Here is a 7125-nt window from a genome sequence, read left to right as displayed (position 1 = left end):
GCTAGATTTCAATGTTACGTCTAAGAACGAAACATTGACTCTAAGAACAGATTTTGCTTCTGTATACTCGAATCCATACCAAATATTAAATAAAATCTTTCAACAATGTATAAAAACTGTTACAGACCTTATGCAGCAATATTATCATTAAGGTGAAAAAAAAGAAGGTAAATGATGAAAACGTAAAATCAGAAGTAATGTAAACAAAGTACAAGAAATATCAACAGCCAATATAATTTTTAAAAACTTCATTAACTTCTTGTGTGCTTCTTTCTTTCTTTTTTTTGTTTGTTTGTTTGGAAACTTTTTTTTTTCACTTCATTTTGGTTTTGTTTTGATATTGGCAATTCCGCACATTGCCGGATGCAGCAGTTCAAATTACGTCGAATACACACCAATAGTTTTAGGAATATTCCGAGTTTAGGCAGTAGTTGTGAGGTAGTATTACTAATGGCATATATCGAGAAAAGAATCAAAAGTTTTAGAGTTTTACAGTATTGAAAGTACGATGTAATATTCCCTGATATTTCAACAAAATGAAATAATAAATTATTTGAAAAAAGAAAATGGCAAGTTAAGCTACTTTTACTGTAGGAAACTGTTGTTAATAAATAATAAAGCGCTTAATTAATACATATTCATGGAATGTTGTAGAATTAATCTAATAACCTGGTGGTGCTTCAGTCCCTAATAATAATAATAATCATCATAATAACAATTATTATTATAAAGATAGAGGGCTTGAGAGAATTGTCGCTATAGCAAAAAAATTCTCACATGTAAATCTCAAGGCCAAGTATTCGGGGTCCTATGGTAATATAAATACAGAGCTGTGTTGTTAAGAAGTTCATCTCACAATCACATATTTCAGGGTTTGATCCGCTGCTTGACACCTTCGGCATGTATGTACAACGTGAGTGGAATTTTGTTGATAGAAACTGTACGGAAGCACACCTTATCATATATATGTGCATGCATGTGTATATGTGTGCGCACGCGAGTGTATCTGTGCCTGTATGTGCGTATGTTTACATTGTTTGAAGGATTATGTTGTGGACGTTTACGTTCCATAAGAAGTCACAATAGAATTACGGAAGCCAGTACAAGATTCTGAAAGTTAGTGCAATAAATAAAATAAAATGACAAAATAAAAGGAAGCGAAAAACGAAAAGAAAGTGGAATGATTCGGAGAATAAAATTCTCCCCGTAAAGTTTTCACGCAGAGAAAGTAAAGTATAGCTAGAAAATGGTTGGATGTACTGTAGGAAAGCAGTCTACAGTTATCTTCTCTACAACTTTTTTTTAGTGTTGTGATTGTTATTATCATATATATAAAGAAAACACTATTTCTCGATATTTCCTCCTCCCCTTCTCCTGCCCCTCCTCATCCTCTTTAAATTCATCTTCTTTCGCCTTTCATTCACTGCCCTCTACATACTTTCTCTCGCCCCTCCTCTCTCTCTCTCTCTCTCTCTCTCTCACCATCTTTTTTCCCTTCCTGCTCACTCTCACTCTCTCTCTGATACTACACCTTTCGCTGGTGTTAAACAGTATTTACTGAAAATCGCAGTTTTTTTTTCACTTTTATTTTACACTTTCTCCCGCTTTTCGTGTCTTTTATCATCATTCTCGCTTCATTCCGTCTCTTATCACTTCTTCCTCTCTTTCTCTCTCTCAACTATTGCCCCAGTGTTTATAAGCTATTTGCTGTCGAGTTGGCAGTTAGCGGTTCTATCGCTTCATGTTTTTAATGTCATTCTTGCTACAGCTATTGTTCTTGGCGGTGTTGCTATTTTAACTGCTGTTGTCACTGTCGCTACTATTATTTGTGGCTGCTGAGGCAGGTTTGTTTATCTTGTTCACACTATTCGTTCGAATGTATTGTCTTTGGTAGCGTTGATGATGCAGCAAAAAGGTTATAATTGCTATTGTTCGGGAATGGAATGACAGAAACGGTAGCATATGCAAAGGCTTTATTATTATTTATTCGTTTGTTAAGGCGGCGAGCTGGCAGAATCATTACCGCGCCGGACAAAATGCTTAGCGACATCTCGTTCGTCTTCATGTTCTGAGTTTAAATTCTACCGAAGTCGACTTTGCCTTTCACCCTCATGGCCGATAAAATAGGTATCAGCTGAGTATTGGAGTCGATGTAATCGACTTACTCCTTCCCTCAAATTTGCTGGCCCTGTACCAAAATTCGAAATTATTATTTATTGGGGCTTTTTCTCCCCTTCCCCCGAGACAGGGGCTATGTCTATGGACTCTTGAAACTGGTGGAAATAACGCAGTGGTCCTTCTAAATATTTACAAACTAAGAGAGAATTCTCCGGTGCCAACATTCCGATGCAGAAGGACTGGGGTGGTGGAGCAATCCTATCATAGCAGTATGTAGTCGGTTGAACGATGTAGTGCTAGCCAGAAATCCGCTTAGATACGATACACTTCAATATGCAGTAGTTTATATTTTGGAGTAGTGATGTTGGTAACTTTGATATTTTGTTCTGTCCTTGATGTATCTGTGTCGTTCTATGCTGTATTCTGGTGATAACCACAGCGGAAGCAGATGTAGAGAATTTGATTGAACTTGGTTGAAAGTTGTCAGTGTTTGCCAAATATTATTGGTGATGTGCATACCATTATCATGGTTGGGGTTTATCGGGTAATGTGTACTATTCTATTCTATGTTTTATTTACGTTTGGCTAAACTGAGCGAGATGACAGTATTTTTAGAATTTGCTGAAGTAGTAATGCACATACGTATGGGTGTGTGGAGGTGACGGGAATCCTGTGGCAGGAACTGTCTACATTGAAAATTGTTGCAACAATAGACTCTGATAATCGCATCGTTCCAACAAATATTTACTTGTCGACTGCCAATGTTTTAATTTATAAATTCAACAGTGGTTGACTTTGTCTTCTAACTTCTCGTGATGGATAAAATAAAGTACCATGTATGTATTGGTATTGATTTGATAGTCTTCACTGATTACACTTACGCTAATATAAAAACTTTTAAAAGTGCGTTTTGTTGTCTTTACTGCTGGTAATAAGTGTTACTTTCATTGCTATTTTTGCCGTCCTCAGGTTTGTTTCTAAATAAACGGTTATGTATGTTCGTGTATACACATGGATACACATTTCTCAGGAAAACTGATATTCAACAATGTTATATGATTTCATCACACAGACATTCGTAAATATATAAAGACGTATACAGAGACATATTTACACATAGAGGCAAACACAGCAAAATTAATTGCAATGCATATACATATTCATATGCACACATATAATACACACACACACATACACACACACATTTCTGCAGGAAAGTAATCCCTCTATTTTCATCACTTTGCTTCTAACAATGCTGTATACCCGGGTAGCATACCTTCGTACCAAGTTTTCTGTAACTAATATCCATCGCGAAAGTCGGATATATTCTTCGGTATATTCAGCCGTTGATTCCAAATGCACCATTATTTTTATCCTTTCAGCTCTGGTTTTATACATATAACAGACTCCTGAGTATATTGATGTATCCACTCGAACAATGAAATTAGGGACAGCGGTTGCTATTTATATTTTAGTACCTGATTCCAAAAATATGGTATGTAAATTTCCTTATCAGATTAATTATCTGTTATTTTTATACAAACACTACAGAATTCATGTTATATTACAAGCTATTAAAACAACTACATATAACTAAAGCTGTTTATTTCAGTATTATAGGTGAAAGAGTACTACGTTAAAATCTATAATAATTGTAACTCAAAAATAGACGTAAAAATAACATATCAAATAATCTTTTATAGACTTTTCTCGAATGAGATTGAACAGAACGGCCACACTGAATGTTCCAGCAATAATCAATGTATACTCAACCTTACCTGCTCTTTATAATCTGATGAAACCTTTTACCTTGCCCACAACCTAAATTACAAACTCTTTCCAGAAAGCAATCTAAGCATCTGTGGATATAATAGACATTGTTGCTTATTTCACCTGCCAAATAGTTTCAGTGAAAGATTTTAACAGGTAATTTCGCATAGGAATCTTTGTTGCATATTGAATATATGACGTGAGAATTTTTATGAACTCTTTTTATGTGGAAAGCCACCAAAACATCCCTGATTTAAGTTTATGAATCTTCAAACCCAATCACCAGTCCTATAAATGCTTTCACACAGTCTACAATACCTTTACATAAATTCTCTACAAGTAGCTGGTTAATCATCAAGAGAATAATTTTATCAGTTGAGATGAAAGGGTATTATAAAGGGATTTGTAGCTATAAAGAGTAGACCAATCAATATTTTTCCTGATCGCTCTTGTTTTCATGACCTTCTCATAATATTTTCAACTATCACAGTCATCCTTGTGTCATATTCTCATCCATTTGCCCAATGTAGCTTGCACATTTCTTTACCTCAAACACTGGATGCCTAATCTCCTTGCCAGTGTGTATCGCATGAATACCAACTGTTTCTTCACATATTGTTTTCATTACGAGGCTTACTATTCTATAATTCTGTCCCCGTTCAATGTAGCAGATCTCATGCCTCAATCCGAAAGGACTTCTCCAAAATCTACTATCAGGAGCATACTGAGCCTTCCTTATCTCTGGAGTAATTGTAGAGGCTTGCCTTTAGTAATAGAGCTCATGGTTTGATTGCTAGTGGCGAACCTTGAGACTAAATCCTTCTCTTCCAACCACAATCGTTGATGAAACAGAGAATCACCTGCAGCAACAACAGCTACAACGAGTACTAAATGATGTAGAATTACACTCTCCAGCGGTCTATCCACTTATAAGGATAATCAAATTTCCTGAAATACAAAGGTAACAGATCTAGCACAATGAATGGGAAAAGCTATAAAATGCATGTTAGGGTAGGAATATCATATGAAGAAAATTAAATATATTGTAAAGAGGAACCAACATCCTATAGCAGCACCTTCAAGTTGCACTCAAGAAGAGGGGATAATCTCATTGATACACATAGAAGCGGAGATAATTATAATAAATCTAGAATCTATGTTGTACAGTATTTGATATACCTGTATTTGAATATGTTGTTCAGATGCGTGCCAGTGGTCACTCTGATTTATTTTTCTTGACTGATTTATGTTCAAATTATGCAAACTACGTTGGCCAAAAATAGGATCTATTCCTTATTGTATACATCTACTCAGACGATTGTGCCACTTAAATAAGCAGCTTAAATAAGTATACCAAATTATATGTAAAGCAAGATACACACATTTAATATTGATAAAGCACTTAGCAGTGAGTATTGTACTTGAGTCATTTATGATAATATTATTAATAGCATTAATAACAATAGTAAAGTTTCATTTTTCTTCTTCTTCTTCTTAATAATAATAATAATAATAATAATAATAATAATAATAATAATAATAATAATAATGATGATGATGATTCCTTTATTAACCACAAGGGTTTACATGAAGAAATACGTTATCGACAGCACAGGACAAATCAAAAATAATATGTGTATGTGTGAGCGTGTGTATTTGTGAGGGTTTTGCATGTAAACAAGACTGATATAATAATAATAATAATGATGATGATAATAATAATAAAAATAATAATAATAATAATAATAATAATAATAATAATAATAATAATAATAAAGGGAGATCAACAATGTGTAATCATCAATAGGGAGGAGACGTTCAAGGGCTGCCCATGGAAAAACCCTATAAAAACCATGGATACCCTGACTTTTGGGGCAGGTGACTTTTCCCGGTTAAAGGAAGGCGGTAGGGCGATCTTCACGATGTATTCAATTGAGAGCCTGGTCCGTCCCACACGCGACAGCAGGTGTTCGACATAAACCCACAGGTCAGTAATGCTCGAGCACTGGACGAATGCATGCAGGACCATCTCGTCGTACTTCACGCATCTCGGACATGCTCGGCTGATGACACTTCCGTGGTTGTAAAGTTTATCTCGTAAAGGCAAAGCTCCCTAGTAGCACTGCCAGACCAGAGATTTTTGGAAATTTCCATTGGTCCCGGCCCGAAAGTTCTCTGGAAAAGAGCAAGTAGCTGATTTTCTTCGACGCCTAAGTTCTCTGAAAGAACGTCGTCGCAATTTTGCTCCACTAATCCTTTATAAAAAGTAGATGTTCCACCCATCACACTGTCCGATTGGCTGAGAGCTGTGAGCGCTTGAAGACATTCCACTTTCCGAAAGCCCTCCCCCGGTTTTATCCAGGATTGCAACTTTGTTATGGAAACTAACTGTGGAAATACGTGTCTGGCGAACGGCAACCACACCTGTTCACCGTCAAGGAAGCACTTGAAATGTTGTAGCCTTAGCGCATCATCAACCACAGCATGCCCAGTTTACAACGCAGCGGGTGCTGACAGCAGATAAACAGCTTGACTATCGGGACGCATTCCTTCTACAAGAAGCGCAAGAGCATACGCTCCAGCATAAACAGACCGTGGTCAGGACAAAGCACGGAGGTCAAACGATAGTACATGACGGACGCGATATACACGTTAGCCACCTCTGCCCAACCTTTCAGCGATAGCTGTCTCTCGGCCCATTTCTGGGTGAGAGTAGTCACTCTGCTCGTTATCTCGTCTCAGTTTTTGTCCATCTGGAGATCCGAACCGAACCAGACCCCGAGCAATTTAACCAGTCCGTCCGTAGAGCGCCCAACGACGCAGTTGAACGACATGGACTTGCTTCTCCAAGTGCCGAACCGCAAGTCCATTGATTTTTCCAGATTAATTACCACTCTTGAAACTGCCTCGTAGTCTCTGAGAGTGGTGCCGATCATTTCTATGTGTTTATGATCTGACACTACTACGGTGACGTCATCGGCATAAGCCGGCACGCATCTCTCAAGTCTTAGGTCTCGCGGTCTGCCTCTCAACGCTTCTACTTTGTGTAGTAGTGGTTCGAGAGTCAGTACGAACAAGAGAGACGAGAAGGGACAACCTTGCCGGATTGAGCGCATGATTTTGAACGGCTCTGAGAGGTGACCATTCACTCTGGCCACTGAACAGATGTTGCTGTGCATTGCAGCGATCCAGTCTCTGAATACAGGCCCGAAACGAGCTGCCTTGAGGACCACCGCC

The sequence above is a fragment of the Octopus bimaculoides genome, chromosome 8 (genome assembly GCF_001194135.2).
Source record: "Octopus bimaculoides isolate UCB-OBI-ISO-001 chromosome 8, ASM119413v2, whole genome shotgun sequence".
Classification (NCBI taxonomy): Eukaryota; Metazoa; Mollusca; class Cephalopoda; order Octopoda; family Octopodidae; genus Octopus; species Octopus bimaculoides.
This window is presented reverse-complemented; position numbering follows the sequence as displayed.